This window comes from Mus caroli, unplaced genomic scaffold (genome assembly GCF_978045245.1).
Source record: "Mus caroli unplaced genomic scaffold, Mus_caroli_1 scaffold_4, whole genome shotgun sequence".
NCBI lineage: Eukaryota > Metazoa > Chordata > Mammalia > Rodentia > Muridae > Mus > Mus caroli.
The window spans coordinates 16,107,856-16,134,137 of record NW_028227259.1 but is presented as its reverse complement, the minus strand read 5'-3'; the positions used below and the strand labels follow the sequence as shown (position 1 = coordinate 16,134,137).

At 37.8% G+C, this 26,282-nt stretch overlaps 1 protein-coding gene across 1 annotated transcript in view; it reads left to right on the top strand.

Moving 5' to 3' along the window:
* The window catches only part of Sema3a (semaphorin 3A), a 502,602-nt gene that overhangs the window by 92,600 nt on the left and 383,720 nt on the right, over nucleotides 1-26,282 (top strand). Inside the window, exon 2 of the mRNA XM_021162357.2 lies at nucleotides 25,254-25,335. The gene's annotated coding sequence lies outside the window, so the exon portion shown is untranslated. The remainder of the gene's footprint in view (nucleotides 1-25,253; nucleotides 25,336-26,282) is intronic.

Below are 26,282 nucleotides of genomic sequence, written 5' to 3'. Positions count from 1 at the left end.
ATTGCAAGCTTGTACAACCACTCTGGAAATCAGTCTGGCAGTTCGTTAGAAAATTGGACATAGTACTACCAGAGGATCCAGCAATACCTCTCCTGGGCATATATCCAGAAGATGTTCCAACCGGTAAGAAGGACACATGCTCCACTATGTTCATAGCAGCCTTATTTATAATAGCCAGAAGCTGGAAAGAACCCAGATGCCCCTCAACAGAGGAATGGATACAGAAAATGTGGTACATTTACACAATGGAGTACTACTCAGCTATTAAAAAGAATGAATTTATGAAATTCCTAGGCAAATGGATGGACCTGTAGGGCATCATCCTGAGTGAGGTTACCCAATCACAAAGGAACTCCCACAATATGTACTCACTGATAAGTGGATATTAGCCCAAAACTTAGGATACCCAAGATATAAAATACAATTTGCTAAACGCATGAAACTCAAGAAGAATGAAGACCAAAGTGTGGGCACTGTGCCCTTCTTAGAATTGGGAACAAAACACCCATGGAATGAGTTACAGAGACAAAGTTTGGAGCTGAGAGAAAAGGATGGACCATCTAGAGACTGTCATATCCAGGGATCCATCCCATAATCAGCTTCCAAACGCTGACACCATTGCATACACTAGCAAGATTTTGCTGAAAGGACCCAGATACAGCTGTCTCTTGTGAGACTATGCCGGGGCCTAGCAAACACAGAAGTGAATGCTCACAGTCAGCTATTGGATGGATCACAGGCCTCCCAATGGAGGAGCTAGAGAAAGTACCCAAGGAGCTAAAGGGATCTGCAACCCTATAGGTGGAACAACATTATGAACTAACCAGTACCTCGGAGCTCTTGACTCTAGCTGCATATGTATCAAAAGATGGCCTTGTCGGCCATCACTGGAAAGAGAGGCCCATTGGACACACAAACTTTATATGCCCCAGCACAGGGGAACACCAGGGCCAAAAAAACGGGAATGGGTGGGTAGGGAAGTGGGGGTGGGGTATGGGGGACTCTTGAGATAGCATTGGAAATGTAATTGAGGAAAATACCTAATAAAAATATTAAAAATTTTTTAAAAAGATAAAAAAATTAAAAATGGCCACCAACAAACCTAAGTCTAGTATTCTATTTTCACTGTTACTTGCTCAGTTGTTTGTTTAACTTCTATGTATTCTCTATTTTATTTTGCGATTCATATACATTTTCAAAGACACTCACTACATTTATTTCAATCATTAGTGTTATGGGAAAGTCTACTTGGAGTTCTATTTAGTAAAAAAACTCTATCTGTTCCTTCCCAAAACTTCTCACATACTTTTTATATAAACCTTTTTTTCTATTATATAAAATTAGTACTTCAGTGTTTGAAAAATTCATTTGTTTATTTCATTGGCCATCAAATTTGGCTCTTCAGTAGAAGTAATGCAAAGAGAGTAATGGAGATATAGTCACATATATGAAACCAGCATTGGGTATTGTATAGAGAACTGACTTCCTGTGAAATTTACATAGAAATAGCATGCAAGCTATCTCATAGCTTTTGGAGATGGGCCTCTTATGCACAGAGTTTTATGGTTTTAATCGATGTGAAAATCTTTCATAGCATGACTGTGCACAAATATCTGAGTTTTCATAATCTTTTGTTGCATTTCAGCATTAGAATGGATTAACCACTGTCAGAGCTGCAGTTATCAACATGACACACCTGGGAACAGGGAACTTGCATTGAGATTTAGTTTTATTTTGTTTCTGTTGGTTTGGCCTGTGGGTATGAAATAGCCTAGAGTTTCTTTGAAATCTTTGCTTACATAGTCAGTATCCACTTAGAGAAAAATGTAGTGCCCTTAAATGTAAGGGATTGTTAAAATTTTCTTGGATGGTATAATTCCTCTGTTTCTATCTCTTTCTCTCTCTCTCTCTCTCTCTCTTTCTCTCTCTGTGTCTGTCTGTCTGTCTGTCTGTCTGTCTCTGCCTCCCTCTTCCCCCTCTATTTTACACTCACTCACTCACACACACACACACACACACACACACAAACACACACACACATTTGGTTTGATTTTAAACATATATACCTAGATGCTTATGCTACTATGTATTCTGTTTAAGAGCAATCTCATCATCCTGATGATGTATAAATTCATTAAGATTCATTTGAAGAAAATAGTTGTTGGTAGATGGCAGCATAAACAGGTGAAATAACTTTTTCAACCCCATACACTTAATGTCTTTTCCTGCAATCAAGATGGCTTTAAAAGTTTCTGAATGTAATTGCTTACCTAAACAATGAATTATATTTGGGGAAGAATGCAAAACTTATGTTATACCTAGAAAAGCTCCTCCAATCAACAGTCAGCATGTATGCTTAGAGTCTCTGTACAGTTTTATTGAACTTGACATATTAATGTTGCCAAGACTTTGGAAGTTTGTGAATAGCTTTCCTGCCAGCCGGGCTAAGACTACTCAACAGGCAGGTGTGCACCATTGAGTTATACAATTACATACTTGAAAATCAAAGGAGGGAAACGAAGTCATAAAAGCTACATAGACGAGAATTCCAAATGCTCTCTCAGGGTGCATCATTACATACTTCAGACACACAAAATAGGCCTTCTTCCTGTCAACAGCAAAGAAAGAAATCAGAATATATCTGTTTGGTACTTGAGGAGAAGTACCACACATTTTCACAAGAGTTGAGCAACTGCAATATACCCATAAAGTCAAAACCAATGTCAGCATTGACTCTGTTTACTTCCTACGGAAAACTTTCATGGTGTTTTCTTCACTAAATTTAATATTTGGCAGACAGAGAGAATAATGTTCTTCATATAAAAATCCTGCTATCAATATTTTGAGACCTATAATCCAAGACATAGGAATGGCTTCTTTTTTCTCTCTCCGCATGATGTTTCCCTTTTGTAATTCGTCCCTGTGTTTGTCTCATTGTAATTATAGTACATTATATAGTATATATACATTATATATCATGAAATTCTGTTGTTTTCATGGGGAAATAGTTAATACTACACACAGTAGATGATCTGTGATAGCACATACCTACATTCTGAATACTCAGGAGGTTAAAACCAAAGAATCAAGTTGAAGTCCAGTCCAGGGTGTGTATAAAGAACCTGTCTCAGAAAATCAAAACTGATTGAAACTATAAAGTGTAGATGTGATGATGGGCTTTTCTAAGTTTTCAGACCAAGACTATTTTTGCCTAATGTGTTCGAGTAAGTACTTGTTTTCTCATTGTCTCTCTGTATGATAATAATACAATATCAACCCTAGTATCCCTTGAAATGGTTGTCTTTTGAAGGCTTCGTATTAGACGTACATTTTGATGTGGCAGGACCATGAGACTCACACTTGTTAAACAGATGCCCTCTGTGCAGTGTCTGTACTCAGTTTACCCAACACCTGTGTTATCTACAGTTCATGGTTCACTTTGAATTGTGTTTAGACTTGAATTTCTTTGAAATAAAGAGATAAATTTATGGTTATGGAAAAGGGTACATATTTTAAAAGATTATTTTGTATTACTTTCTTATGTAATATACTTAGTTTTAGATAATTTTCTAATAAATATATCTCAATATATATTAATAAGAAGACTCTTTCACAATAAAAGGACAGCAGAGATTTCTATGATTATATAAATTTCACACTTTCTACTTCCTATTGTATTTGAATTTTTAAAAAGGTTTATTGAGAATTTTTTATTTTTTATTAATCATTCCATTAGTTTACATCTCAAATGATTTCCCACTTCTCAGTAACTCCTCTACCAACCCCCATCCTACATTTGCACTCCCCCTTACCTTTGCCTATATGAGAGTGCTCCCCACCCACCCACATTTTCCTACCCCACCTCGCCAGCATCACCCTATACTGGGGCATTAAACCTTCCAGGGACAAAGGGACTCCCCTCTCAATGCTGTCTGGTAAGGCTATTATCTGCTACATCATTTGACCATGACAACATTGTTGGGTTTGGTGTCTGTAGACATCATGGATCCCCAGGAGAGGCAGTACCCAGTTGGCCCTTCCTTCAGTCTCTGTTCCATTTTTTCCAATATTCATTAGATATTTTCTTCATTTACATTTCAAAGGCTATCCCAAAAGTCCCCTATACCTTTCTCCCACCCTGCTCCCCTACACACCCACTCCCACTTCTTGGCCCTGACATTCACCTTTACTGAGGCATGTAAAGTTTGCAAGACCAAGGGGCCTTTCTTCCCAATGATGGCCGACTATGCCATCTTCTGCTACATATGCAGCTAGAGACTCGAGCTCTGGGGGTACTGATTGGTTCTTATTGATATTCCACATATAAGGTTGCAGACCCCTTCAGCTCCTTGGGAAATTTCTCTAGCTCCTCAATTGGAGGCCATGTGTTCTATCCAATAGATGACAATGAGCATCCACTTCTGTATTTGCCAGACACTGGCATAGCCTCACACAAGTCAGTTGTATCAGGGTCCTTTCAGCAAAATATTGCTGGCATATGCAATAGTGTCTGTGTTTGGTAGCTGATTATGGGATGGACCCTCCGGGTGAGGCAGTTTCTGGATGGTCCATCCTTTTGTCCCAGCTCCAAACTTTGTCTCTGTAACTCCTTCCATGTGTATTTTGTTCCCTATTCTAGGGAGGAATGAAGTATCCATGCTTTGGTCTTCCTTCTTGATTTTCTTGTGTTTTGCAAATTGTATCTTGGGTATTGTAAGTTTCTGGGCTAATATCCACTTAGCAGTGAGTGCATATCATGTGAGTTCTTTTGTGATTGGGTTACCTCACTCGGGTTGATATCCTCAAGATCCATCCAATTGCCTAAGAATTTCATAAATGCACTGTTTTTAATAGCTGAGTAATACTCCATTGTGTAAATGTACCACATTTTCTGTATCTATTACTCTGTTGAAGGACATCTTGTTACTTTCCAGCTTCTGGCTATTATAAATAAGGCTGCTATGAACATAGTGGAGCCTGTGTCCTTATTACCAGTGGAAACATCTTCTTGGTATATGCCCAGGAGAGATATAGCTGGATCTTCTGGTAGCACTATGTCCAATTTTCTGAGGAACCACCAGACTGATTTCCAGAGTAGTTGTAGAAGCTTGCAATCCCACCAGCATTGGAGGAGTGTGCCACTTTCTCCACATCTTTGCCAGCATCTGCTGTCAACCTGAATTTTTGATCTTAGCCATTCTGACTGGTGTGAGGTGGAATCTCAGGGTTGTTTTGATTTGCATTTCCCCGATGATTAAGGATGTTGAACATTTTTTCAAGTGCTTCTCAGCCCGTCGGTATTCCTCAGTTGAGAATTCCTTGTTGAACTCTGTACCCATTTGTTAATGGGGTTATTTGAATTTCTGGAGTCCAGCATCTTGACTTCTTTGTATATGTTGGATATTAGTCCCCTATCAGATTTAGGATTGGTAAAAATCCTTTCCCAATATGTTGTTGGCCTTTTTGTCTTATTGACAGTATCTATTGCCTTACAGAAAATTTGGAATTTTATAAGGTCCAATTTGTTGATTCTTGATCTTACAGCACAAGCCATTTCTGTTCTGTTCAGAATTTTTTCCCCCTGTGCCCATATCTTTGAGGCTTTTCCCTACTTTCTCCTCTATAAATTTCAGTTTCTCTGGTTTTATGTGGAGTTCTTTGATCCACTTAGACTTGAACATTGTATAAGGAGATAAGAATGGATCAATTTGCATTCTTCTACAAGATAAATGCCAGTTGTGCCAGCACCATTTGTTGAAAATGCTGTCTTTATTCCAGTGGACAGTTTTAACTCCCTTGTCAAATATCTGTGACTATAGGTTTATTTCTTGGTCTTCAATTCTATTCCACTGATCTACTTGTCTGTTGCTGTACTAGTACAATGCAGTTTTTATCACAATTGCTCTGTAGTATAGCTTGAGGTCAGGGATGGTGATTCCACCAGAGGTTCTTTTATCCTTGAGAAGAGATTTTGCAATTCTAGGTGATTTGTTATTCCAGATGAACTTGCAAATTTCCCTTTCTAACCCAGTGAACAATTAAGTTGGAATTTTGATGGTGATTGCATTGAATCTGTAGATTGCTTTCAGCAAGATAGACATTTTTATTATATTGATCCTGCCAATCCATGAGCATGGGAGATCTTTCCATTTTTTAAATATTTTTATTAGGTATTTTCCTCATTTATATTTCCAATGCTATCCCATAAGTCCCCCATACTCTCCCCCCCACTCCCCTACCCACCTACTCCCACTTTTTGCCCCTGGCGTTCCCTTGCAGTGGGGCATATAAAGTTTGCATGTCCAGTGGGCCTCTCTTTCCAGTGATGGCCGACTAGGCCATCTTTGATACATATGCAGCTATAGTCAAGAGCTCCAGGGTACTGGTTAGTTCATAATGTTGTTCCACCTATAGGGTTGCAGATGCCTTTAGCTCCTTGGGTACTTTCTCTAGCTCCTCCATTGGGGGCTCTGGGGGCCCTGTGATCCATCCAATAGCTGACTGTGAGCATCCACTTCTGTGTTTGGTAGGCCCGGGCATAGTCTCACAAGAGACAGCTATATCACGGTCCTTTCAGCAAAATCTTGCTAGTGTATGCAATGTGTCAGCCTTTGGAGGCTGATTATGGGATGGATCCCTGGATATGGCAGTCTCTAGATGGTCCATCCTTTTGTCTCAGCTCCAAACTTTGTCTCTGTAACTCCTTCCATGGGTGTTTTGTTCCCAATTCTAAGAAGGGGCAAAGTGTCCACCCTTTGGTCTTCGTTCTTCTTCAGTTTCATGTGTTTCGTAAATTGTATCTTGAGTATTCTAAGTTTCTGGGCTAATATCCACTTATCAGTGAGTACTTGAAATTCTTATCATACAGATCTTTCATTTCCTTAGTTAGGGTCACACCAAGGTATTTTATATTATTTGTGACTATTGTGAAGGTTGTTGTTTCCCTAATTTCTTTCTCATCCTGTTTATCATTTGTGTAGAGAATGGCCACTGATTTGTTTGAGTTAAATTTATACCCAGCTACTGCACCTAAGTTGTTTATCAGGTTTAGTTCTCTGGTGGAATTTTTAGGGTCACTTATATATACTATCATATCATCTACAAATAGTGATATTTTGACTCCTTCCTTTCCAATTTGTATCCCCTTGATCTCCATTTGTTGTTGAAATGCTCTGGTAGGACTTCAAGTATTATATTGAATAGGTAGGGAGAAAGTGGGCAGCCTTGTCTAGTCCCTGATTGTAGTGGGATTGCTTCAAGTTTCTCTCTATTTACTTTGATGTTGGCTACTGGTTTGCTGTATATTGCTTTTATTATGTTTAGGTATGGACCTTGAATTCCTGATCTTTCTATGACTTTTATCAGGAAGGGGTGTTGGATTTTGTCAAATCCTTTCTCATCATCTAATGAGATGCTCATGTGATTTTTGTCTTTGAGTTGGTGTATATAGTGAATTACAGTGACAAATTTCCATGTATTAAACCATCACTGCATCCCTTGGATGAAGCCTACTTGGTCTTGACGGATGATCATTTTGATGTGTTCTCCAGAGTTGTCTCCCTTTGGGTTTTCTTTATTGTTTCTACTTCTCTTTTTAGATCTTGGATGCTTTTATTCAATTCCATCACCTGTTTGCTTGTGTTTCCCTGAAATTCTTTAAGGGATTTTTGTGTTTCTTCTTTAAGGTCTTCTACCTGTTTAGTTGTGTTCTCCTGTATTTCTTTAAGTGAGTTATTAATTTCCTTCTTTAAGTCCTCTACCAGCATCATGAGATACGATTTTAAATCCGAATCTTGCTTTTTGGGTGTGTTAGAGTATCCAGGACTTGCTGAGGTGGGAGTTCTGGGTTCTGAAGGTGGTGAGCGGTCTTGGTTTCTGTTAGTAAGATTCTTATGTTTGCCTTTCACTATCTGGTAATCTCTGTCATTAGTTGTTATAGCTGTCTCTGGCTGGAGCTTTTTCTTCCTGTGATTCTGTAAGCCTCTGTCAGCACTCCTGGGATTCCAACTCTCTCCTGAATCTCAGTGGTCAGAGTACTCTCTGCAGGCAAGCTCTCCTCTTGCAGGGAAGGTGCTCAGATATCTGGAGCTCAGATCTGCTTCCTGGCTGAAGAGGAAGGCCAGAAACAGGGCCTGTCCCAGAAGCAATGTTGCTTCTGCAGTCTGTGTGCTCTCCTGCGCAGACTGCTCTCTGAGGGAACAGGTGTACAAGATGGCTTTCTCACCTGCTATGGTGGTCAGAACCATCCCTGGAGGCCACCTCTCCTCTGGCGGGGAAGGTGTGCAGATGTCTGGAGCTCAGATCTGCTTCCTGGCTGAAGTTGAAGGCCCTCTGTTCCATTTTTGTTCCTGTTTTTTCTTTGGACAGGAATATTTCTGGGTTAAAATTTTTAACCCAGAGATGTGTGGGTGGGCTCCATCCCTCAACCAGGGGCCCTGCTTATCTACTGGAGGTGGTCTCTACAGGTTCTGTCTCCCCTTTCACTGTGCATTTCAGCAAAAGTCATCTCAGTTGGATCCTGGAAGCCTCACAATTCACTGGTATCTGGGACCTTCCAGTGGCTATCCCCAGTTCTTCATCTCCCTCTGCTATATATCTATTTTCAGACCCTCTCTACTTCCCTCCCATCTCCTCCAGTTCCTGATACTGCCCCCTTATTTCCTCTCTCTCCTCTCTTCTTCCCAGGTTCCCCTTTCCCTCTATTTCTTACAATCATCCTGTTCCCCTCTCAATGCAGGACTGAAACATCTACACCCTGGTCTTCCTTTTTTTTTTTTTTTTTTAAGCCCCACATGGACTGTGGGTTGTATCATGGGCATTGTGAGCTTTTGGACGACTATCCACTTATCAGTGAGTACATACTATATGTGTTCTTTTGCGACTGGGTTACGTCACTCAGGATGATATTTTCTAGCTCCATCCCTTTGGTTGTGAATTACATGAAGTCATTGTTTTTAATTGTTGAGTGTACTCCATTATATAAATATAACACATTTTCTGTATCCATTCTTCTGTTGAGGGACATCTGGGTTGTTTCCAGCTTCTGACTACTATAAATAAGACTGCTATAAACATAGTAGAGCATGTGTCCTTGTTATATGTTGGAGCATCTTTTGGGTATATGCCCAGGAGGCAGATAGCTGGCTGCTCAGGTAGTACTATGTCCAGTTTTCTGAGGAACTGCCAGGCTGATTTCCAGAGTGGTTATACCAGCTTGTAATCCCACCAACAATGGAGGAGTGTTCCTCTTTCTCTACATCCTTGCCAGTATCTGCTGTCAGCTGCCTTTTTGATCTTAACCATTCTATTTGGTGTGAGGTGGACTAATAGGGTGGTTTTGATTTGCATTTTCATTATGAATAAGGATGTTGAACATTTCTTTTTTGTTTTGTTTTGGTTTGTTTGTTTTGTTTTGTTTTTTTTGAGACAGAGTTTCTCTGTGTAGCCCTGGCTGTCCTGGAACTTACTCTGTAAACCAGGCTGGCCTCGAACTCAGAAATTTGCCTGCCTCTGCCTCCCAGCACGTTAAGTGTTTCTTAGCCATTCGAGATTCCTTGTATGAGAATTCTCTTTTTAGCTCTGTACTCCAGTTTTTAATAGGGTTATTCAGTTCTGTGGAATCTAACTTCTTGAGTTCTTGATATTTTTGGATATTGACCCTCTATCAGATGTAGGATTGGTAAACAGCTTTTCCCAATCTGTGGATTACCATTTGTTCCTATTGATAGTGTGCTTTGCCTTACAAAATCTTTTCAATTTTATGAGGTCTCAGTTGTAGATTGTTGATTTTAAAGCATAATCCATTGCTGTCTGTTCAGGAACTTATCCCCTGTGCTCAAGTATTCAAGGCTCTTCCCCACTTTCTCTTCTATTAGATTCAGCATATGTGGTTTTATGTGGAGGCCCATGATCCACTTTGACTTGATCTTTGTATAAGAATGGATTGATTTGCATTCCTTTTCATGCTGACCACTACTTGAACCAGCATCATTTATTGAAAATGCTGTCTTTTTCTCGGAATGGTTTTAGCTCCTTGTCAAAGGTCAAGTAACCATAGATGTGTGGGTTCATTTCTGGGTCTTCAATTTTATTCCACTGATCTACCTGCCAGTCACTGTACCAATACCATGCAGATTTTATCACTATTGCTCTATAGTATAACTTGAGGTCAGGGATGGTGATTCCCCCAGAATTTCTTTTATTGTTGAGAAGTTTTCAATGTCCTGGGTTTTTTCAGTTATCCCAAATAAATTTGAGAATGGCTCTTTTTAACTCTATGAAGAATTGAGTTGGAATTTTGTTGGGGATTGCATTGAATCTGTAAATTATTTTGAGTAAGGTGACGTTTTTACTATATTATTCTGCCAGTGCATGTGTATGGGAGAACATTCCATCTTCTGAGGTCTTCTTCAATTTATTTCTTCAGGGATTTGAAGTTCTTGTCATACAGATCTTTCATTTGCTTGATTAGAGTCACACCAAGATATTTTACATTATTTGTGAGTATTGTGAAGGGTATTGTTTCCCTAATTTCTTTCTCAGCCCTTTTATGCTTTGCATAGAGGAAGATGAATATTGTATTTATATAATTGTTATCCTTCCCTCTCTTTCTACCAACTCTTTCTGTGTCTCCCTTCAGTTTCTCTCATATTAATGTCTTTTTATTTAATTATCATTGCTAAGTACATATTTATATTTACATATTTATATATTTACATATTTACATATGTGCATGTATCTGTTAAACATATTTGTATAAATGTCTATTCTATGAAGACCTTTTTGTGTTGCTGATGGGGACAGAAGTTAGCATTAACCACTTGGAATTGATAACGTATCAGGAGTTTTGTGCCTAGACAAGACTGATCCTCCTATTCTCAGCAGCTACTGTCTATAGCAACTCAGCTTGTGGTGTGGCCAGGTGCATCCACATTGACAAGACAACTGGTGTGTTATTGTGAAGTTCTTTAGATAGACATATTACTGAGATTTCTTCAGACCATTTTCCTTGTCATATGTAAAAGACCCTATCTCACAGCAGAGGTCTTATTCTACTGGATCTTATAGTAGATTATGACTGAATGTATGTTTGTGTGGGAATGCACAGATTAATGCAAGTACATGTGAAATTCAGAAAAATCTGGAACATCTCTTGCAGCTATAGGTACAAAAAGTTATCAGCTACCAGAAATGATTGCTGAGATCTGAACTCTGATAATCTTGAAGACCAGTAAACACTCTTAGATTCTGAGTCATCTCTCTAACCTCAAGAATCATTTTTTACTTTGATCTTTCCAGATTGTTCCAGATGATGCTAACTGTGGAGAAAAAAAAAACTGAATTAACATAGATTTTCCTCATTATATTAATGAAGCTTTGCTTGAACCCAGCCTTGAGGAACAGCTGAGGAATATGGAGGTTTCCTAGATTTATACACCTTCAGGAGAAACATGGTGGACCTGTTATCCAACTCTGAAATCAACTAGAATAGCACAACTCTTCTAATAACCCAAAAAGCTCTTTATTTGTGTCCCAACTATGTATTTGTGTATGTACAACCTAGTGTGGTTCCATACCTAGGAAAAGCAGTTAATATGGTAAAATGTAAACACTTTTCTTCTTTTCCTATTAATATATAACATTGCATAATGGATTCTGTTGAAGCTAGTTATAATAATACTTTGGCCATTTTTAAATACAGGAAATTTATAAGTTAATATATTTGATATCTAAAAATTCTGAAGTCATTTAATAATGAGTTAATTGGAATGTTTATGAACCTACTTAGCTAGAGAGAAAAAAATTAAAGCACTGATTCGAAAGGAATATTTCTGTAAATATTTCCAAAGCAGGCTAATATTTCCACGCCCTGTTAAAGAGAAGTAAAGACAACTGTGGTTATGGTTGCTTGGTCACCAGCGTTCCTGAAAACAGCTAAATTCAGAACAGACTAGGAACCAAATCATTGTTTTCAGAAAGCTTTTCAGATAAGATGTCTTTGGTGAGCTAAGGCACCACTCACCCTCTAAGAACTTCTGTAGAGTATCAACTTACATGGTTGCAGATCAGAAAAACTTAGCTTGCTATAGTTATGACTTTTGCTATTAATTTTATTTAGTGTGCGGTTATTGCTATTTCATAACACTCTGCTTTTTGAATACTGATTCAGCATAGTACACAAATTAAACTTAATATATTTGTATTTAGCACTTAGTATATGGGATATTCCCTTAAATAGGATTGCCATTCTGCTCTGGGCATAGGCTCGATATTGTGGAGAAGGCCTTAAAAGCAATAAAGTAGATGTGAGATACTCCAACAATGTGCCACTATTGCATAAGTGTATCATGTGGGCAAGTCACCATCTTGAATTTCATGTTTTGTAGCTAGGTCGGTCACTTCCTTTTTCCTTTGATAGTGTGCAGAGTACCTTCTAGTACCACGACCACTAGCATAGGGGTATAGCCTCTAGGTAGACACAAGCTTCACCTATCTGTGCTCAATGCAGTAATGAGATATGTAAGTGTTGCTCAAAGTAGTTGGGCCTTACTATCAGTTTGTGGAAAGCAACAAATAGCCCTGGCAGAAGCCAGAGTTGTTTCAGGGTATTCCATAAAGGCATCTTTAGCTAGCAAATTGATGACATGTAATCCATTCTTGGTGATTGAACTTTCTTTAGGTGGTAAAAGGTGTCTAGCTGGACTAGAGACACATTGTCTCTCCAGTCATTTGGTGACCTCATTTTGATTTATTTCATCTATATATGTATTTTAAGAATTTTTACAGTTGTGAATATGCACATATTCACTCAAATGACTTTTGTTTTCTATTGTTTTTCTTTCTTATATTTCTTGCTTATCTAATTTTCTTTCCCTTTTCCCATTTAATCTTCCTGTTCCATTATCTCCCTATCTCTCAACCATATGCTCCTGCTTTGCACGATTCTCCCATAGCCGTACTTTATACCTAATTTCTGTGATTATATAGACTGTAGCATGCCTATTGGAGGTGTATAGCTAACATGAACATATAAGATAATATATACAATATTTGTTTTTGAAGTCTAGGTTGCCTCATTCAGGATGATCATTCACTTTTCTTGTCGTTTTTTTTTTTCTACTACATTGACAGAACCTTTATTCATAACAGTCGGAAACTATAATCAAAACCAGGTGTTCCTCAGCCAAAGAATGGATACAGAAACCATGGTTCATTTAGACAATGGAATACTATCCATGTATTAAAAATCAGGAATTTTTTTTTTTACTTTTTAAAAAATTTTATATTCTCTTTACTTACATTTCAAATGTTATCCCTTTTCCTGGTTTCTGCACACACACACCCAGAAGTCCCCTATGACCTTCCCCCTCCCCCTGCTTCTATGAGGGTGTTCCCTCACCCACCCACCCACCCACCCACTCCTGCCTTCCCACTCTTGAATTCCCCTACACTGGGGCATAGAGCCTTCACAGGACCAAGGGCCTCTCCTCCCATTGATGCCTGACAAGGCCATCCTCTTCTACATATGTGACTGGAGCCATGGGTCCCTCCATGTGTACTCCTTGGTTGGAGGCTTTAGTCCCTGGGAACTCTGGGGGGTCTGGTCAGTTGATATTGTTGTTCTTCCTATAAGGTTGCAAACCCCTTCAACTCCTTCATTCCCTCCTCTAACCCCTCCATTAGGGACCCCGTGCTCAGTTGAATGGTTGGCTGTGAGCATCTGCCTCTATATTTGTAAGGCTCTGGAGGATGATTGTCCTTTTAGCTCCATCCATTTGCCTGTTTATACCATCATCTTCTTAAAACATTTGGATTCATCCTTTCGTATGGTTATGTAAGGAGAAAGAAATGCTAATACAATGCATTTTAAGATTAAAGGTGAGGTTGGAGAGATGGATTATTGGTTAAAAGCACTTATGGCACTTGCAAAGAATCTGAGTTCCCTTTCCAGCAACTGTATCAGGTGGTTCACAATTACCTGGAAGTAAGTCCAATTTCAGGGATCCGACATTCTCTTCTGTCTTGGCAGGCATATACACATGCATAGCGCACTAACTTCATTTAGAAACCTATTTATACTCATAAAAAATGTCATTTAAAGTGGAGGTAATATGATCTAATAGATATTTAATGTTTTCTTATCATTATTTAGTCAAACCTTTCTGAGACTAGATTGTGTACCTAAAAAACCAAGAGTGATTACCCTCATAACTATTGGAATATATGACTCAGTTATTTTTTTCATGTGTGATAGAATTAGTTACATTTTCTATATTGAATGACATTGTTATACTCTAGTGTGTCTCTACAAAGATTTGAGAGAATCATTATTGAGAGGGGCAACTGGTGTTGCCATGTATAAAATTGACTAAATAGTAACAGTGATCTCTGCAGTTCTGGTTACCACTATAATTATTTTAAACAACTGTGTTAGGAGTCGTTAGAAGTGTCATATGTTGCCTCTCTGGGATAAAACAGAAAATCTCAGGCTCCCTCATTTAGTCTCCCTCTTCCCCTCTGTAATGGCTTCTTGAGCTTGTTCTGTGGACCTGGAGGATCATGTATGAGTTATTAGTAGGAAAGCAGTGTGAAAAGTTGCTGGGACATATAAAGGAACTAAGTAATAAGCCTCTTTTGCATTGAACATTGACCTGTGGGTATTTTTGTTTGTTTGTTTCCCTGTCTACTGTAGCTTATCTTGATTATTATAGAAAATGCAAACAATAATGTTTCATTTTTATAAAACTAACATATTACCTATCGACAATATGTAGTCAGAAAGGGTCTGGTTTTGGCACCTTTGCACACATGGGATTTACTCTATACATTTCCTTAGAGAAACTCGATGGATAGGTAATAAAACTACCAATTCTGTGATCTGGTTTGAAAGCATAATGCCAATAATATGTATAATCAGCTCCAAATTCTTTTGGCAAAATATAAGAGAAATTGGATCAGAATAAAATGGGCTAATTTGTAGGCAGAAATCAAATGGGAAGAAATCTTTCAACATCGAGTCTTTTTTTGTTTGATAAATGCTGTCTGAAATAAAACTCTCTTGCAGATAAATGTCTAATTATATTTCCAATTAAGCAAATGGCCTCAAATAAAAGAACAAAATAAGAAGGAGGTGACTCAATTATTGGGTATGAAGTTTCAGAGAAAAAAGACACATTACAAATATGGCTTTTCTAGGAAGTTCAAACAACCATTATTTACTAAAATCTGAGCTAACAGAATAGAAGATTAGGTATACAAAAGGCAGAATGTGTTGGCTATGCTTGTATGCTCTAGACACATGGAGAAGTCTGCAATTAACACTGACATGGTGTTAAAAGTTAAAACAGCAACAAAACTGAGTTTGAATCCCTCAGAAGAAAGTGTTATAGTAGACATGGCAATGCTCTACATTCACAAAATGTCTATGACAGAAAAGTAGCTATGAATACTCCTCAGATTTCAGGAAGAGGATATTCCCAATGCTCCTTAGTTTTATGTCAACTTGAAACAAGCTGTAGTCATGGGGGAAGAAGGAACCTCCGCTGAGAAAATCCTTCCATAGCACCAGGCTGTAGGTAAGCCTGTAGGACATTTACTTAATTAGATACCGATGTGAGTGAGCCTAGCCCATTGCGGATAGGGCCACTAAAAGCTGGGAGTCCTGGATTCTTTATTAAAGCAGATTGACACTTAGGGTCTCCCAGAGACTTAATCACCATCCAAATAGGGAGCACAGGCTGTCCCTAGGTCCCTGAACATATACAGCAGATGAGCCCCTTGGCTATCATGAGGGTCCTCCAACAGCTCGGGTCTGTCCCTGAGCCTCTTGTCCTCCTGCTTGTGGATCCTACACCCCTCAATAGCCTTGCCTTTCCTCCATGGGAGAGGATTCAGATAGTCCTGCAGCAGCTTGATGTGCAGGGTTGGAGAGACTGGTGGTGGGATGTTAGGGTAGTGACAATCAGAGGGGGGCTTTTCTTTTGGGAAGGGGAAGGTGAAATGAAGAGGACTTGTTTGAGGGGTTAGCAGGAGATATCAGACTTATATAGGGTTGTAAAGTGAATAAATAAATAATTTTTTAAAAGGAAGAAGAAAGTAGCCTGAGCCAGCTATATGGAGCAATTCAGTAAGCAGCAACCCTCTATGGCCTCTGCAACAGCTCAGTCTTCCAATTCCCTGCTCCGCTTGAATTGCTGTCCTAACCTCCTTCGATGACAGATTATCCGGAAGGGTCTCCTTTCCTCCACAGCCCTAACTAAGACATTTCCTTACATTCACCCTTCACTCCCCAAGAAATACAAGAAACTGGGAACAACATCCCTATGAATGGAGCTGGGAGCAGAGAACATTCTAAGGAGATGATCAAAAAGAACCCACAGTAAGGAATGTAACACTTCCATCCCAGGTTTGCAGCCTGAGATCTCCTGCTCCCCAGTGCTCACGAGTCTAGAAATTAATGATTTTTTTTATGTTTCTCATTCTTTGAAACCTCTGTTAAGATTCTGTTCATTTGTACTGAGGGTTTATGTAAATGCATGCTTGTGTGTTGGAGATAGGGTTTTCTTTTACTTGTCTTCATGATGTGTATGTCTCAGTATAAAGAAGTAACACCCAGACCTGTTGTGGAAATGCTCATGTACTGGCTAGAGTACTGGGAGACCCATAAGCATCAACTGATTCACATTTTTGTTGGATTAGAGAGTAGTAGTGTATTTTGTTGTATATTAATATAAATAAAAGTTATTTGGTGACCTGGCCCTTGCCAAAAAGTAAAACTTAAATCTATTGAGCCCCTGTGTTTGTATGCTTCGGGGATTAGGAGAGGTCATAGCTTTTCTTCATCAATAAAACAAAATGAAACATATAACTTACAGAGCAGGAGAAACTGCATCTTAACTTATTTTGCAAAAGCTGTAAGTTAGCTTGTGCTGGGAGGACTCTTGCAGTATGTGCCCAACGTGAAGGAGGTTACAGAGTCCATCTCTAGCACCAAGAAGATTCTACTGACTGTTGTAAACCCATAACTCTAGAACTTGGTGGTAGGGAGGCAGAGAATTCATAGTTTAAGGCTATCCTCAGATATATAGGGAGTTCCATGCCAGCATGAGTGACAGGAAGCTCTAGCTAAAGAAAGAGGGAAGAGAAAACAGTAAGCAAGTGGATGGAAGCTGTCTTAATGACTTACTGCAGAGACAAAAAGCAATGGTGTTGGGGTATCATTTGTCTCCACAGTTTACTTGTAAGGAAGCGAAATAAACCTCTGTCAAGACTCTGAGAGTTTATTGTTATTTTACATGAACATATTTTTTGATCATACACTTCTGTGAAGTTATTCATATGAATTATCTTTAAATAAAACATTATTGTGGATAGGGAAAGCATGTTTGGCTAGTATTTTAACAGATACATGTTCAATTTTATTTTAATAATTTAAAAATTATAATGGAGTGTTACACTGGTAGAATTGTTTTCTATCCTCGAGGCTCTGTAATATAGGGACCTAAAATAAAATTTAACACATTTGACAAAGTCATAGCGATGTGAAAAAACAGCAGGGGATTATTTTTAAATTTTCCAGTGTCATAGGAAAGTGATCCCTGCTCTAACATCTTCACAAAAATAAATGGAACAAGGAACCAATGAGTTATTTAAAGGACTCATTAACTTTCATATGACCCTATTTGTAATTGAGACAGTTGTGTCCTAGATGTACCCTCCAAGAATGATTTATGAGGTTTCCCCGCACTCCAAATTGACTGACAAAAGGGAGAAAAGTGTGCTTTAACCAAACCTGTGAGGCCCAGGCAAAAGAGGAGGCATCTGCTAAAGAGCTTATGATACAGTGTAATCCTTAGTATTTCACAACATAATTACTCTTCTTAAAGGAGTTAACATTCTCAGTTAATAAAAAGGTAAATTCATAAAAATATTCTGATTTGTTATAAGCTGTAGCAAGTTTAGATGTAAGATATTTTCACTTTCTTTCTGGGTGGAAATATACTTTCTGCAAGTGCATTGCATATTGCAAGATGGTGTAAGAGAACTTTTGATTTATTTTACATTACAATCCAATCCACCCCATGCAAGGTTGAATGTCAGTCTGTTCTATATTGTTACAATATGTACCTCATTTGCATAAATTGTAATTATATCACTTCTCATTTTATTTAAGGACATTATTTACATTGGTAAGTGGGTTTTCACTTTGACTACTAAAAATACATTTCTGTTATATATTTGAAATAAATTTGTGAAGTTATTTTGAGATAACATTAATATCATAATACCCCAAACACTTGTAGCTATGAACAACTTAACAGTTTATGGAAATGAATTGGATATACTGGATTCTCCAGAAAAGTCCAAACTAATTCCATAAGGTCTTAAAAGCAGACTACTTTTATGGGTAGTTGCCAATGGGTGGCTATATTCCCTCTTTCTCCTATAATAGAAAGTCTTTGTACAGGCACTGGAGAGGACTGAAGAAACTAGAAAATGCCATTAGTGAGCCTCCAGCAATGAAGTCTACCTGTTACTGCCTTGGTTTCTGCTCAAAGAAACAGACTTCTACTTCCTTAGAATTGTCATTTATTAAATTGAGGTCATTAACTTCTTGGTAATTTTTCACAGCCATAGAAGATAATCTCACAGCATACAAAGTCAATGAATCTATGGAGGATCACGTTCAAAATGTTCTCTTTCTCCCTCTGTCTGTCTCAGAATTGTCTGTAAATTAGGAGATTGAGAAAACTTGGGGCATATCTGAATATACTTCTATCATAGTATTTTGCTCATATATTAAAACAGAACCATGAAGGTCCACTTTTGGATATTTGTTTAGTTATTCTTGCAAAAGATTTTGTGATCAAGTCATAGGGGTGATTCATGGTGATCTCAGTGACTTTCAGTGCATCTGGACAATGGATATTTTAATTAATCCTATATTATTTGGAGATAGACATTAATCAAATAAATACATGTGTATGTATGTAAATGTTAATGAGCTTGCTTTGGGGAATGCATAGGTAATAAAAGCATGTGGAAGTCAGAGAGCAGCCTCAGATATTGATCCTTGCCTTCAAACTTCAATGAGACAGAATCTTTTATTTGCTATTTCATTCACTGGGTTATTTAATCCATAAGCTTCTAGGGACCCTCATGTCTCCATCTCCCATCTCACCATAGAAACACTGGTATTATAAAACCACTTGGAACTTTATGCGGGTTCCGGTAATATGAACTTGGGTTCTCACATACACATAGTGTCTTAGTTTGTTTCTCTGCTGGCTGTGTTAAAAGACTTACCAAAATCAATTAAGGGAGCAAAGACTTTATTTCATCTTATAATTCCACATCACAGTCCATCATTGTTAAAGTCAAGACAATAACCTGAGAAAAACCTGTAACAGACCACGTAGTGAAGCTTATTACTGGCTTTTTGTCTTTGGTTTGCTCAGCTTGGTTTCACATATAACCAGGGACTACGTACCCAGGGAAGGCACTATCCATTGTATGCTCGGTCCATATCAAACATTAATCAAGAAAATGCTTCACAGACAGGCCCACAGGCCAACCTGATGGAGGCAATTCCTCAACTAAGGTTGTCTCTATGTCTATCAAGTTAAAAACTGAAGCTATGGCATGCAAAAAATACCTTGCACACTGAACCATCTCCCAAAGTCACATTTTAAAATATGGTTAAAAATCTCCTCATTATCTTTTACTGTGTCACCTTGATACTCATTACAATGAAAACAATCCAGATAATGTAATTCAGAAGATCAGTTTTATTTCCTTGGGAACATAATGTTGAGCTAAATATTTTTATTATACAAAATAAGAACCCTGGCATCAAACCCTCATGTTGCTATGAATTTCACTGAGATAAGATTCTGGAAACTAGAGAGATAGCAGAGTAGTTAAGAGCCTCAGTACAGGGGAACGCCAGGGCCAAGAAGTGGGAGTGGGTGGGTAGGAGAGTGTGGGCGGGGAGCGTGTGGAGGACTTTTGGGATAGCATTGGAAATGTAAATGAAATAAATACCCAATAAAAAAAATAATATTAAAAAAAAGGGCCTTGCTGTTCTTGCCAAAAACCCAAATTCTAATTCTATCATTCACACATTTCACAACAGCCCATCACTCCAGCTCCTGAGTAATTCAATGTCTATAGCCTCTGTGTGCATCTGAACTCACACGCACACACACACACATACACACACACACATTAAAATATTAAAGGAAAATATTAACTGTGTCTACTATTTTGAACTTAGTTCCAATTAATAGAATAACATGTTTCATTATACATTATGTGTGTTTAAAGATTCATTTATCTTTATTTTATCTATATTAGTGTTTTTGCCTGAATATGTATATGTATGTATATGTATGTATGTTTGTAACATAGGTACGTACATATGTACGTGTGTACGTATGTATGTATGTATGTATGTATGTATATATATAAAACTATAGTTGTATAGCACCCATGGAAATCAGAAGAGGGCTTCAGATCCCATTGAACTGGAGTTGTAGACAGTTGTAACCTGCATTGTGGTGTTGGGAATCAAACTGGGTCCTCTGTAAGAGTCATCTTTCCATTTGACTCAAAAATGTTTCAAACTAGTTACCACGGTAATCCAATTTATGTTTTTAGTAACTGTGTATGAGTCAGACTGCCAGTGCTTTTGCCATACTTCTCATAAATCAACCATAACTGGAAAATATTGTGAGCATTTAATATAGGAAGCAAAAAGCCACCAATACTTTGAAGTTTATTGTCTACGAAATTGGATGAATTTTTCCATATTAATTTTGATGAGCATAGAGTTTAATTTTTCTCCACCTCATTCTTGTATGGAATAAGTTGGTGATTTGAGAATATTTTTCAAGACCAGACAACTTCCTGAGATTGCACTTTGTTCTTATAAATAGAGTCGATTGTATTCATATGTTTGGTAGATGACTCCAATAGCGTGCTTGTTGACTGAATGAGCAGTTTACTCAATCCTTGGAACTTCACTCTAGAATTCAATGAATAGAGAAAATTCAGTCTGATTATGATTTTTCTTGTTGACAATACTTTTTCTCATGCACATGTTTATCTCGCATGCAAGTGCTGACATTTATTAGTCTGGTTTTGGAGATACTAACTATGGAACTGTAAATGACCTTCAAGATTTATAAATGCATTTTTTAACAATTACAAAGCCCCTGAGGTTTGATGAAACTTTTTATAAATAATTAAAAACAAGATAATTAATTATGAGTTTTCAGTTAATCATTCAACAGAAATTAAACAAATATGAGTTCCATATAATCTTCAAATATAATTTGTTTAAATATAAAATTTTATTCTTTCAAAATTATAACAATATGTTTTGATTGTACTCACTCTCAACTCCTTCTGCCTAATTCCTCCAAGTTCCCCTTTCCAATTCCTCACCTCTCCTAAATTCATTTTCTTTTTTTACGTACATTATACTTTTTCTGTTTTTGAGAGTTGTATAGATGAGCACAGAATTAAATAAGTATTCTGTAAGTCATAGGAAGGTATTTTTCAACTAGTAATTAATCTTGCCACTGTTGGACAGAAATTATCATCACAGGAAATTTCCGATTTACAAAAGGCCTTTTTTTATGTCCTACAGAGACAAGATCATGGAAAAGTGACTTACCAAAGAACTCATGTAAATTTTGGTGTCTGATGAAGTACTCTATCTCACTGGTAGCAAGGCTAACATCAAATTAATACCTCTCATCAGCAGTAGTCAAGTCAGCCATCTGGAAAATAAGGGTCCTCCAGATGCAACACAACCATCGGGGGAGTCACGGGTGGGGTCTGGTTAGTTCCTTAAAATTGAGTTAATGGAGGAACCTCCCTTTTCTGTCCTCATATGACAGATAGTTCAGGTTTCAGAGAAAAATAAGAGACCAGCATATGAAAGTGTAGATATGCCACATATTAAGCTACAAAGTTCCTGCTCTATCAATGCCATGCTCAAATGAAGACAAGGACTGCTACTACTCAGAGGGTATTCCCTAGCCACAGAACAAGAGTGAGAATCCAAGAAGTCTGGTGGGCGAGTAGTTTTGTGAACGATGTCCCAGAGCCCTTACACCATTACTAAACAAATCTGGAGTTGGAGGCAGGTGTTACTGCACAGGTATTTAGAAGAATAAGAGGACATGGTATGTGTGAACAATGTTTCTGTGGAGCTTGCACACATGATATCCTCAATGATGAGCTTTGTCCTCAGAATTTTCTGCTTGAAGGAGCCATTACTTATTTAATGCATCCATATACTTTCCTAGTGGTCTAACAAATGAGCTATGGTGTACAGTACTGTCATGTACAAGTATGAACAAGTATATATTCCAGTTGTATATATCAAGTATATGCAATAATATTATGGTTCCCTATAAACTTGATAATCATCTATTTTAGAAACAATTCAATTCTTCACTGAAAATACCTAGCATCATCAATACAGTGTTATCAGTTCATTAGACTATATTACTAGAAGCTCACTTGTCTAAATTTTGTATTTGTCTGCTCTAAATGCGTGTAGAGAAACATTAAATACATTATTTTGTTTTTTCTGATTTATTCAATTTTTAGAGATTACTTTATCATTATTAAAATACATAGAACAAAATATAAAAATTATAAAATTTATGAAACACTGATAAGTAATTCAAAAACAGATTTTAGTAACTAGACCACTGGTTTTATAAGTATCCATACATACATTTATATCTGTATACACACATACACCTATTCTGTACCATATTTAGGAAAAATTTATGGTTTTTCTTTCATAAAATATCATTAGGATATATTTATGAATTGTCACTGAATAAAGTCACAGTTATAAACAAACATACACATGTGCATTGCTAAAAAAACATATGCATGAAATGTGTGTCTAATAAATAGGCATCTTATGTGTAGTGTCTATATTGTATAAAGTAAGTACATTTCATTTAAAGGTACATAGATGTTTTCTATTTCCACTTTTATGTAGTTTTGTGCAAGTATCATTCCCCCCAAATTTATTACTACTGTTTTAGTTCATTTTCCCAAACAGAATTGTTGGCTAACCATGCATGTATTAACATACTCTGTCTTTCGTGGATCTGGTTTTTTTTCTTTTTCTCTTTTTCTCTCCAGTAATGCAGCAGTGCCTTGACATTGTACCCTTCAGTATCCATTTATCCTGATTTTCTTCCGAGCTGCTGCCCTAGAAAAGTTGCATGGGACACTTATACTCCCCTGATCTCATACTCAGGCCTTATTAATCATGTTTCTATAATAGTGCTTTGTTTGGCTCAGACTTTTCTACTGGACTCCTTGTCTCCTTAAATAATAGCATGTTAAACTTTAATAACTACCTTTAAAAAATGTTGTGGATCATAAGAATACACATTAAATGTTAACAAGTATAAGTTAAACTTTCAAATAGTACTTCTCACTTCTATTTGCCGTATACTTGAGAAGTTAATACATATTACATAGTTGAATGCTATTCCTAAGATCTTCTTTGTGATAAAGCCCTGGGGCTCAGAAGAAAATACAAAATCTTAATCATTTTCTAGGGACAAATAGTTCTGCATAACACCTCTACAATTTGTCTTTATTATACCGTTTCTCTTCTCTTCCTAAGGACTGTAACTTAAGGCTAACATTGAGAGACACAGAAACAAATATCAGACTCTGCTAGATAATCGAAGCATGATTCTGGCAGTTGGTTCATTGCTGTGGGACAAGAATTAGAAATTTAGATCTAAGAAAGCCCATGCTGATTTTTTTAGGTGTAGTATATTTGTGTTATTTTATTTTCTAATGAAAAGCTGCCATTTAGGATTAATCCTTTTCATTATGAAAAATTAGCTCTTTTCTAGTTGAAAGAACATTGACAAGGGAATTTTGGAATTAAACATAAGTTGCAGATAATTTTTGTCTTATTTGATACACTATTGTATTGAATATACAGTATAACACAAGAAAAAGTAACCATGATTAATTCAGTGGCCTTCTAACAGAACAGAAAGCAGACACCTGGGGTCACCTAACGTCAGCTCATTGCAGCTTCTGAAGGTTGGCCATTGTCACTGACCTGTTGGACTGGATAGATACCCCTTGGCCATGGCCTTCCTGTTGCATGGGTTTCTCAACATTTTTCTGTCAACAACATGCTAGCCAGAGGTATCTATCTTGGCAAATGTAAACCACAAGAAAACAAATAGCAACATATGTCTTTGGTTCTGTGCTTGGAGCTGACACACTGTTTTCATGACATTCTGTTTCTAAAACAGTCGCTTTACCAAATGCATAGCCAAAGGGTGGCTAACGCTGCCCCTGTCTGTGACAATGAGAATACTATCACGTGGAATAAAACACCACCAAAGCAACTGACATTTGTCTGGAAATGTATTGTTTCCCAACTAAGACATAATCCTGTAGTTCTGTTTGAATAAATTCCAAAGGGAGACTTTTTCATTTCCGGAGGGAAGGAGGGATGCTGTTCAATTTCTGGTCAGGTCATTTCTTGCTGGAAATTTATTTTGCTCTTGTTTTCTAAAAGCCTCTTTCTCTCATGTGTCTTTGTGGATTCCGTTTCCAAGGCTAAAACCTCTATGTGAGTGACTCATTAATCTAGTCACCACTCTATCCACCCCTCATACCACAGAGACCAAAGCTGTGGCTGCTGGGTCACACGAGCATGACAACCAGAATCCAGAATTCTTATTCAAGTTCTTCCAAAAAAGCTTGCCATAAAGTTTTAAGAAGTCCATTTGTAAATAATTGTGTTCAAGAAAAATAGCATGTTTTCTGGGGAATCAGATCCTGATGGGACTGCCCATAGTGAGTTCAGCAGAAACAGTGGAAAGATTGAGTCCCGAAGCACTGTGAAGATAGAAGGCCGGAAATGTCTCTAGTGGCTGAAGGGTGAACAGGTTTTGTCTAAAGAGATAAGTCAGCTAAATGGAGAGTGAGAGACATGAGCCAAATTTAACACAGAAATGATGGAAATGATCTCTGGGATCCAATTTGGGAAGAAGCAAGAGATAAGCATGGCCTGAGTGGCCAGTGATGAGAGAACCCAGAGGTTAGCATTGTTGAAGACAGTTCCGAAACAGTTTCAGGGCGTGGAGAGATGGGTTTCAATAATAATCTTAATTAAAAGAAAGGTGGGGGTTTCAAAAAGGTCAAACATTAAAGCTTTGTTCATTTGCCTTGTTTTCCAGGCATTTTTAAAGCACAATCCATGGGACAGCCTGTAAAGTGACAAAGGAAACAACTCATCAAGGGGCACATTCATTCCTGCAGGTAAGGGAGAGAAGTGCTCTACACAGCCGGGGGGCTCCCAGCTGCTGTTTGACTTCAGTGAGACCATCATCTCTTTGAAGAGATCAGTAGCTTCTCTGTGTCTTTAAATCCAGAGTGCTTAGCATAGCGATGTGAGAAGAGAGTGAAAACATAATCAAGTATCACATTATTTTTCACAATCCTATTTATTACATAGAATATTGTTTATTCACTGGGAACACTTTGGACTAATGAATAAAGTATCTGTTACAATTCTATGTTTTTAAATGTTCTTTTAAATTTTAACTTAGTTTTTATTTTTTGAGAAATTGATACTTTACATGCAATGAAATATAATCATATCTGCCCATTATTTCTTCCCTTAACTTTCTTCATATTTACCCTGACATGTAACTTCCAGTATCATAAGTAAACCATGAAGTCCAGTTAAAATGACACCCCTATCAGCACACGCACGAGGCCATCCACTGGAGCATGAGAAACCTACCAGTGGTCATATCTTGAAAAAAAGAACACTTCTTCCTTCTCCAGCAACTAACAGTTGCAATGGCTCCTCAATATGGAGCCAGGCCTGGAGAACATCCCGCCCCATCCATGCTGGGTCAGTATTGCACAAGTCTTGCGCTAGTAGCCACAGGTACAGTCAGCTCCTTATCGTAAGAGCAATGTTGTATCTAGAAGACAGCAGTCCACAGCATGCCTTTCCATCCTCTGGCTCTTACATTCTTTCCCTCCTTCTCTGTGCTCATGACCCTTAATGGCAGTGGGGTTAACAGAGATGCCTGGTTTAGGGCTAAGCACTCACTCTGTTGTTTGTAGCTCTCTAACTAGTTATGCTTCTTACCATTGACACCATCCATTGCCAAAAGAGGCTTCTTTGATTAAGGATGCTCACAGCCTTGCTCTGTGATTATAAACATAAACATGTAGAAAGCATGGTCTCTCAG